The sequence below is a fragment of the Lontra canadensis genome, unplaced genomic scaffold, assembly GCF_010015895.1.
Source record: "Lontra canadensis isolate GAN:19392208 unplaced genomic scaffold, GSC_riverotter_1.0 scaffold20, whole genome shotgun sequence".
NCBI classification, from domain to species: domain Eukaryota; kingdom Metazoa; phylum Chordata; class Mammalia; order Carnivora; family Mustelidae; genus Lontra; species Lontra canadensis.
In genome coordinates, this window is record NW_022631014.1 from 20,147,510 (window position 1) to 20,158,080 (window position 10,571).

Below are 10,571 nucleotides of genomic sequence, written 5' to 3' on the forward strand. Positions count from 1 at the left end.
ACCTAGGATCAGCACACCTCTGGTAGACAGTTCTCCAGACTCCGTTAGAGTCCCCCGAACACATTTGAGAGTGGAACTCAAGATGCCTCTCTGTTTCACTGTCCCTGGAATCCCTCTGAAGCTGCGGGAGGCTGCTCCACCTCATGCAGGCACAATCCAAAAATGCAGAGGAGTTAATGCCCCAGGGATGACTCTCAAGTAAAGGAGACTGGGAGTCAGGCTATTAATTCCCTGGTCTCTTCCATCTTATGGTACAATTAATTCTGAGATGCATTGTTTGCAGTTCTATAGTGTCCACAGTGGGATTGAATCCCGCTGCCTACAATAATTAATTCAGTAACTCATTTTTTATTGGTGTCACTGTCCATCAGCCAAAGACCACATGACTCTATCCGAAGTCAAAGTGAGGTTAAGTTTGCAGCAACAGGGAGAATACATACCATGGGTGACTATGAGAGGGTAAATGAGAATTTAGTATAGGAGGACTTGGGTTGGGTGATTTTGAAAAGGATTGTTAAGAAGTGAGTTGATCCCCCTCCACTCCTGAATTGAGTGCTGAATTGGGAGCTTAGGGCAACTTGATGACTGTGTATTTTAATGATTTTTATCTAAGAGGCAGGGCCAACCAAGCAGATCTTGGGTTGTTGTTGATAAAGAAGCAGGACTCAGTTATGTCAGAACAAAGGGATATTTAATTATTTTTGTGGTCACACCGTGTCCTTATCTTTGTGTACAGTCATGATTATGGAGTGGTCTTGCTTTTGTCTTGACTTATTGTGAGTGGGCTTATCTGGTTCTTTTTGAGAGTCTATAGAAGTTTTTTGTTGTCAGCAAGCTGTTGACAACACTAAGTCCTTTTATCCTGCCCATATTGGTTTTCTTTCCTTTCCTGTTTCTCCCCACCCCTCATTGTGCTTCCTGGGATCACTCTTTTAATAAACTGGCTGCAGCCCCCATCTCAGTTTTGTCCTCCTGGGAACCCAAAGCAACAAGACTCTTTTAAGTAACTGAACTTGGGTCCAGAGAATATCTTTAAAAATTTAGAGGCAGATATGGCTCCTAGAATCTTAAGGTGTTTTTTTTTAATACTACAGTAATTGTTACATTATAGGAATATGAACACTGTTATCTCCTCCCTCCTCAGAAATATTCACTCATGAGTGAAGGAAAGTTAAAAAAAAAAAGAAAACAAAATGAAACATAACCACAGGAGAATTTCACAGCTTTTCCCAATTTCTTTCACCTGGTATCAGTGTTGTCAGGAAGGAGTCCTCCTGTCATTATGACCTTCAACCTTAATTAAGAGACGTTTGAGCTGGAAGTTTCCTTCCACTTTTCCCCACTGAGTTCTTAGCATCCTCTGATACTCATTTATAGCTGTAGATGTTAATGCTGGGCCATCCCCATGTCCTGCATGTACACATCATCCACCAGTCTCAGTCACAACATAGCCTATTCCTCCACCAGGAGAAAGGCCAGATTCACTGCAAAGCAATAGGAAGGGCAGGCTGTTCAGTAGGTGGGATTATTATTATTATTACTATACATTGTTGTAATTAATAGATTCAATATTTTTAAGTGTAGTTCTAGATTTATGAAATAATTAAGCAGATAGTACACAGAGTTCCATATACTCATTGTTCAACCCTTCCCACACCTCCTATCCCAAGCACAGAATTCTTGTGTTAGTGTGGTCCCTTTGTTACAGTCAATGGACCAATACTGATACATTACTATTAACTATAATCCATATTCAGTCTTTGTATTGTATAGTTCTATGGGCTTTGAAAAATGCATAAAGACATATGCCCACCATTACTGTTTTGTACAGAATGGTTTCACCGCCCTAAACATCTCCCATACTTCCCCTTTTCATACCTACCCTCCCTTCTCCCCTTTTAAAAATCCCCTCACTCTGTTTTGATAAATGGATGAAAGAAGGCAGGACACTCTTCTGTGACCCGGGAATATTCAACTAGAGTCATTTTGCTTCTTGACTTCTGTTTCATCAGGAAGGCCAGGCTGGCTCCTTCTATGGCCGTCCTGTAGAGGTATGCGGAGAGTCATGCTGAAGGAGACAATATGGGCAAAGTACTCCAAACATGGTAGGAGGCTTGGTACAGATTTTCCCTCTCTCCTTCCTCCATTGTGGCTTCGCTGAGGCTCGGCAGTTGGAGAGAAAGGTGAGGCAGCTCTAGACACCACGTAATTGTATATTCTTATGATAACTCTTTTCTCTGCCTACATCCCAAGGGGATGAATAACAGGCTTTTCTGGCCCTGGGCCGGAGAGAGATCCGGTGGGAAACTTAATTTTCTCTGTGAGTTTAAGGGAGTCAGAGACCAAGACTTTCATTAATCATCATGAGAACCCTCTGCTGCCCTATTGCTTATGAGCATCATCTGCTCTGAATTGTCTTCTTGGGGCCAGCCATTCAGAACAGCCTGAATTAACCCCTCAGGATTGGTTCTGACCCACCCTGACACCACCTGCTGAAGGCTGGCTCCCTCCAGCAAGCCCCCCTCCCCCCACCCCGTCAACCTCCTCTCACCCTCAGTCTTCCCTGACATTGGAATACTTCTTCCTTGATGCAGACTCAGTCCTTTGTGGCAGGATTTCACAATACAGACACTTCTCTCTAGCACAAACTTTCATAATGCAGATTGGGAATGATGTGATAGTTTACTGGGGAAGCTTGCTTTGCAGTGTGGAGATTGATATGGGTTCTAACATGGTGTTTGCTCCATGAATATAGGAAAAAGTTGTTGCTCACAACTCATACTTCTTGGGGGGGGGGGTTCTGTGCTTGGTTTATCCTAAGAGTGGTGGATTGGTCAGGGTCCACAGAAAGCAGATGGCACATGCAAATATAATTTAGGAGAGCTTAATGAGAAGGTGAGTGTTTGTAAAAGTGTAGGTATGGTGAAATTGCACCAACAAGGGATGGTGAGGCACTGAAGGACCCAAATCAGTGGGAAGCCATTGCTTTCTGTGATGGGTAAGAGGTGAGAATGGCAATAGGAGTGTGGTGAAATCTGTAGCTCTCAGAGGGGGCTATTTGAAAGGAGCTGTAACCTTGGGTAGAAAAATGCAGACATTTTTCGAAGTGGTGTCTAGCTGGGAAGGAGCCAGGGAATAAACATGTAACTTCTCTCCCCTGCCCTTCAGGTGCTTGGTGGTATCTCCATTTGCCAACAGAAGCCAGAGGGAGAAAGAGCTTGGGTGATGGCATTCCATCAAGTTCAGACTGCTGGGGTCCAGGGAAGGGCAGGAAAATGTGGACAAGAGCTGGGGAACAGCAAGTGGAGAGTACCCACCACAAGTGGGTTGTAAGGATAGATGTTATTCATTTTTCTTACCTAGTTGCTGTATTTAGGATTTCTGGTACTGTGTTGAATAAAAGTGGCAAAGGTCAGCATCTTACTTTGTTCCTGACCTTAGAGGAAAAGCTTTCATTTTTTCAACTTTGATTGTGTTAGCTGTGGGCTTTCATATATAGCATTTATTATGTTGAAGTAATTTTCTTCTGTTCCTAGTTCACTGAGTGTTATTATTATATAAAGTGTTGAATTTTGTTGAATGTTTTTTTCTGCATAATTGAGATGACCATGTGATTTTTTTTGCCCTTCATTCTGTTAATGTAGTGTATTATACTCATTGATTTCTGTATGTTGAACTATCCTTGCATCCCAGTGATGAATCCCAGTCGGTCATGGTGTATGATCTTTTAAAGTGCTGTTAAATTCAGTTTGTTGGCATTTTGTTGAGAACTTTTGCACCAATATTTATCAGGGATATGGGCTACCATTTTTTCACCCCTTGTATCTTTGTTTAGCTTTGGTTATCAGAGTAATGCTGGCCTCATAAAATGAGCCTAGAAGTATTCCATCTTCAATTTTTAAAAAAAAAGTTTGAGAAAAATTGATGTTAACTTTTATTTGAATGTGTGGTAGAATTCTCTAGTGAAGCCATCTGGTCCTGGACATTTTTTTTAAAAGGAGCATTTTGATTCCTGATTTAATTTTCTAACCAGTTACAGATCTGTTCAGATTTTCTATTTAGTCATGATTCAGTCTTGGTAGGCTGTATTTTTCTAGGAATTTATCCATTCCTTCTAGGTTATGCAATTTGTTGGTTTATATTTGTTCACAGAAGTCTCATGATCCTTTGTATTTCTGTGGTATTAGTTGTAATGTCTCCTCTTTCAGTTCTGATTTTAGTTATTTGAGTCTTCTCCTTTTGTTCTTAGTTGATCTAGTTAAGGGCCTGCCAATTTTGTAAATCTATTAAAAGAATCCAACTCTTAGTTTCATCATTTTTTTTCTTACCTCTGTTTTGTTTATTTTTGGTCTAATCATTATTTCACACATTCTGCTTGCATGGGTTTAGTTTTTTTTTTTTAATTCTAGTTCATTAAGGTGTGAAGTTAGGTTATTGAGTTGGGATCTTCCTTTTTAATGTAGGCCTTTACTGTTATAAATTTCCCTCCTAGAACTGCTTTTGTTGTATTCCATAAGTGTTGGTATGTTTTGTTTTTGTTTTTATTTGTCTTGGATATTTTCTAATTTCCTTTGTGATTTCTTCATTAACCCACTGGTTGCTCAAGAATGTGTTGTTAAATTTCCACATATTTGTGAAATTTCCAGTTTTCCTACTGCTATTCATTTCTAGTTTCATTCTATTGTGGTTGGAAAGATACACAGTATGATTTCAGTCTTAACATTTGTTAAGGCTTGTTTTGTGGCCCAACATATGATCCCTCTGGAGACTGTTCTATGTGTGCTTGAGAGGAATATGTGCTCTGCTGCTGGTGCCTAGAGTGTTCTGTTTATACCTGTAGATCCAATTAGTATTGTTCAAGTCATTCATTTCCTTACTGATCTTCTCTGTAGTTGTTCTATCCATTATTGAAAGTGAAGTACTAAAATCTACTGAAGGAAATATTGGTTTCCTTCATGTATTTGGGACCTCTGATGTTAGGTGATACATATTCATAATTGCTATTTTCCTGGTCACTTGATTCTTTCATCATTATATAGTGTCCTTTTTTGTCTCTTGTGCTCTTTTTTAGTTACCATTTGCATAGGAAAACTTTTTTCATCTTTTCACATTAGCCTGTGTGTCTTTACATCTAATGTGAGTCTCTTGAAGATAGCATATAGCTTCATCTTATTTGTTTATTTACTTCCATTTGGCCATTCCCCTTTTTTTTTTTGGATTGGGTGCCTTAATCCATTTACATTTAAAGTAATGACTGATAGGGCAGGATTTATTACTGCCATTTTGTTAATTGTTGTGTGTCATTCTTGTAGCAATTTTTATTCCTCTTTTTTCTCTTGGTGTCTTCCTTTATGTTTCATTGATTTTTTTTTTGTATTGACATGTTTTTTTCCCCTCATTTCCTTTTCTGTAATTTCTTATAGTATTTTCTTTGTGTTTACCATAGGGCTTACATTAAACATAACAATTTTAAGCTGATACAGCTTAATTCCAAGTGTATGCAAAAACTCTAATCTTTTACATTTCCCCACTCCACCTTATGCTATTGATATCACAAATTATGTTTTTATATATTGTATATACATTAACATTGCTTTAGAGTTATAGTTTTTTTAATTTAATTTATTTATTTGAGAGAGAAAGAATGAGAGAAAGAGCAAAAGCAGAAGGAGCAGCAGAGGGAGAGAAGCAGACTGTCTGCTGAGCAGAGAACTAGATGCAGGGCTTGATCCCAGGACCCTAAGATCATGACCCAAGCCAAAGGTTAAGCTGAAGCTTAATGGACTGAGCCAGCCAGACATACGAAGTTATGGTTATTTTTTATACTTCTGTTTTTTAGATATGCCAGAATTGAAAGTGTTTTATGGACCACCATTTTAGTATTACAGTATTCTTTATTTACCAACATATTTATTTTTACCAGTGAGCTTTACTTTTCATATGTTTTTGTTTTGGTATTTACTATTTTTTTCATTCCAATTTGTAGGATTCCCTTTACCATTAAAGGTAGGTCTGGTGGTGATGAACTCCCTCAGCTTTTATTTATCTGGGAAAGTCTTACTTCTCCTTTGCTTTCAAAGGATGAAAAACATTTTTTTCAAAGGACAATTATTTAATACTTTCTGTTATAATCCAATACGACTTAATTTTCTTGCTCAAATTATTCCAGATTGGGCTATTGGGAGCACTTTTGGTTGACTCCTGTGTCCCTTTTACACACTCCCATCATTGTGAGGCTGTTTAAGTACTGCCTTACTTCCTGACACTACAAGATACCTGGGCTCATGTTGTATATTTTCTGCTCCAGTCCTTGAATCAATCACATCTCCAAGGACCCCTGGTTCCTTTTATCGGAGAATGATTTTAGAAACCAAGATAGGGGGGCTGGGTATGCTAGTTGTTACTGGGGTGTCATTGTTATGGCTTCTAAACTGAACGGAGCAAGAAAATGTGTATGTATATACTAACCCATCTACATATACATAGCCATACATATTTCTGTATGTAACAATCTGTATCTATATTGAACTAAAGTAAGTTTATACTGATGTCTCCTACTGTACTCTATTACTATATGGATCATTCTAGCCTTCTTTCTAATAACTTCCCATTCCAACAGTAAGGAACCTGGCTCCTGCCATCTGCCATCCATTTACTTAATTGTTCAGTTTCATATGTGTATGTAGTATCAGAATTGTTAACTCATTATTCCCATAGGAAACTACTTTATCAACCAGAGTACATTGCTGATGCACAGGGTTTTTTTTTTTGCCTTTAGTTTTACATAAACTCTATTCATTTCCAAAGACACATAGATCAACATCTTTCCCCCCACCCCAACCTCTTTAGCGAAGTTATTTCTTACATTTGTAAATACAGTTAGGTTATTTTACTATATTCTGCTTTCCATTCTAGGATTCTCTTGACCTCCCAAATAATTTTTAAAATTTGCATATGTTAAACTGCACTCTGTGCTATAAAGTTCAGTGGATTTTGATGAATGCATAGTCATGTGTCCACCATTCCAGTGTCACATAGAATAGCTTCACCACCCTAAAAATTCTCTGTGCTTCACCTATTCATTCCCTCCTCACAGTTTGATAATATTTGTGTGATCCATTTCTGTACTTTCTATTCTTTCCCATATCTATAGCTATATTCTTTTTTCCAATACTTTTGGAAATATTTCCAATACTTTTGGAAAAATATTCTTTTTTTCCAATACTAATAGCATGCATTGAATCTTTCAAAACACGAATATGAATCTCTCTCCATTTATTTTTTTATTTTTTAAAAGATTGTATTTATTTATTTGAAAGAGACAGAGAGAGAAGGAATATAAGCAGGGGCAGTGGGAGAGGGAGAGGGAGAAGCAGGCTTCCTGCCGAGCAGGGAGCCTGATGTGGGGCTCGATCCCAGGACCTTGGGATCATGATCTGAGCCAAAGGCAGATGCTTAATGACTGAGCCACCCAGGCACCCTTCTCTCTTTGTTTATTTAGATATTTCATCTCTTTCATTAGAGTTTCATAACTTTTCTGCAATAGGTAGTATATATTTTGTTATATTTTTACTTACATATTTCATTTTGTTGGGTATAATGTGATGGTATTACTTATTCAATTTCAAATGCTAATTGTTCATTGCTGGTATACAACATGGGTTTTGATTCCATCCCATCCCATGCTTTTCCCATGCCATCTTTGGACAGGACCAGGGGGCAAAGAGCCTATATTCTTAGGTATGACAGTAACATTTGATGTTTTCAGTGTTATTGAAGAAAGGGAAAGGCTGGCACCTTCCTTCTCAGAGTTTTTGGAAGACATCTTAACTTTGGACCTTACATACACCTTTGTAGAGGAGTAGTTCTTTTGTCACCTTATGGTATGGATTGATAGAGACTATTTTTCACCTTAATAATTATGAATGATACAGAACTTTAACTCTACCTGGAGAGTAGTAGCTGCCTCATTAGTTACATCTGGATTTTCTTCTTCAGGCCCCAAACTTTGCACACAAAATTCAATCAGCTTGTCTTTCCATTGGAAATGCCACTGAGGCTTATGTGAGCTTGTAACACTTAACTTCAGATTCCTTTCTCCAAAAAGAAGGAGTGGAATGAAGTCTTGGGTCTCCAGAAATAGATCACAACACAAGGATTCACATACAAATGTTTTATGAAGGAACTTCTCTCAAGAGAAGGAGGAGAGAGTATGGCAAGTCAAGCAAAGGTGTGGTTTCAGGTGAAGTCCTGCCTCAGCTTAATTCTGAGAGGGGTTCTTGGGTATAAACCACATAGCAGAATATGTCTACCCTCAAAGAGGGAGCTAGACCTTATACCCATCTATCTTGTCAGTCACCGGCCATGGGCCATAAATGGAGGATATGAACTCCCAGGAGCCTCTGGCTTTCTTTCTTTTGTTGTGGCAGTGCAGCTCTGATAGGACAAGGGCAGTTCTCTGAAGAGATCCCTAGATGTAAACTGTCAAGAGTGAGGAATGCAGAAGCTGGAGAGGGGCATGCCCGACCAGTAGGAAGATCCAGGGGATTTGGGTGGAGCACTGCCAGGCAATGCCCCCTTAGAGTCTTATGTACTGAGAGTGCATGGTAGTTGGGGGCAGCTTTAGTAGGATTTAACATTGTGGCAGTCCTTCCCATTTTCATTTCTCTCTCCTGACCTGAGGTGCCCCCAGCCCCTTTCTTCCCCATACTTAATATAGAAAAGACAATAACACTTCGCATTTTCCTCTGGAGAGAGACCATCAGTCCACTGCATCCTTTATTTACAAGGTCATGGGGCTTCCCATTTCATCCTCGCTGTGTCAGAGCCCAAGATCACAGCAGATGAGCATATTCCTTGTTTCAAAATATATATATGTATTTACTGAAAAAATATATAAAATATATTTACAAAATATATTTTTACTGGAAGGTAATGATTTAGTTTTTTGATCATGCAGTTTGATATTTTGTTTTTAATTTTCATATCTCTCAGGGGACTGGGAGATGAAAAGAGAGAAAGTAATACTGAAATGGGCCTGAAATTCAAGTAAGCTTGGTTAATAATGAGCTCTTTATTATTATATATTGACCCTTTCTGGATGGTATTTGCATTAATGTGATTCATTTAAATAGGATTTATTTCCCTAAAAGTGGTCATAATTTGCAGGGGTGCCATTGGTAAGCTTATTATTGATTTTGGATGATGAAAAAAAAGCATTTCACTGATCATTTCTAAAAGCTAAAATTAGTAGCGGAAGGCTGTGGACATGTGACTCTTCTGTCTGGAGGGAGAGTAAAGTTGAGGTGGGACCTTTAAATCTTCTTCCATTCTTACCTTCCATCTGCTCTTCCTTCCTGCATGTAGACAGGACATTGACAGAGGTGGTGGGCTGACTCTTCCATCCCACACTCCTCTCCTGCCCAGTATAGTTCATGTTAATGATGCATCTGTGGCCACTCCCTTTGTGCCATTCCAGCTGGCTGGTCCCCGCCATTCTGGATGTTTCAGGCATCCTGCAGCACCTAAAGCAAAAACAAATTTACAATTAGTGTAAAGAATGATTATTATATTAAGGGCTTGTCGGGAAAATATAGGTCAGTTTAAGACTTGTTTTGTTTTAAGAAATCAGACCTCATGCCAAAACTCTGCCAGTAAGCACTTCTCAAAAGGCAGTTTAAATGAGAATCCATGAGGAATATTAGGTTTCTGCATTCCCTTGAAGATAAGGTTAGCAATGCCACATTATTAAAATCTGTGTTAATTAGGTACCTAATCTAATTAAATTTCTCTGTCTTACATTTCCTACTACATGTACTCATAATGCATAGTTGCAAGCTGATATATGCAGAGACAGGTTTCATGCAGTACTGAGGGGTTCCTGAGACATGGGACTTCTGTGATAAAACCACGAAATAGCCAGGCAAGCCAGGACTAGTTGGGCAAGCTGGATCATTCAACACATTAACATGCAATGTGAACCCAGCACCAACCCCTATCCTAAGATGCAAGTTTCTGAGTTCATTCTGACTCTGTTGCTGCGGGCCATTGGTGACTCCAATCTTCCCCCACTTCCCTCTGTTGAATCTACTGTCAAACCTTTGTATGAAAGGATTCCAGATTTACTTACATCATATTCAAATGTATAAAGAAACTCTCACTTCTTTATTTCTCTTGTTATAGCTCAAGCTTTCCTTCCAGAGACTTCTCACCTTCTAGATACCATGAAATGCCTGGGTCTTCCAGAGCTAATTGGGTGGGCTTCCTTTCTCTCTTGTTGGGTATGGGCTACCCTCCATCATGTCATCCTCTTTGCTGATACAATACTTGCCCTGCTTTCTTTTCAGGCATAATCGATTTGGTGCAGGCAGAGGAACTGGCTTACTGATAAGGGGACATGAATTGGGAAATATTTACAAAAGTTTAACTTATTATATTGATTCAATGTACATGATGTATTGATTCTATTAATTCAATGTACCATGATAAATTTTGGCTCTTGAACCAAATTCAAAGATAAACATAGCAACTGTGGTATTAAGACATACATCTCTGCTGGTATTTTGTAACTA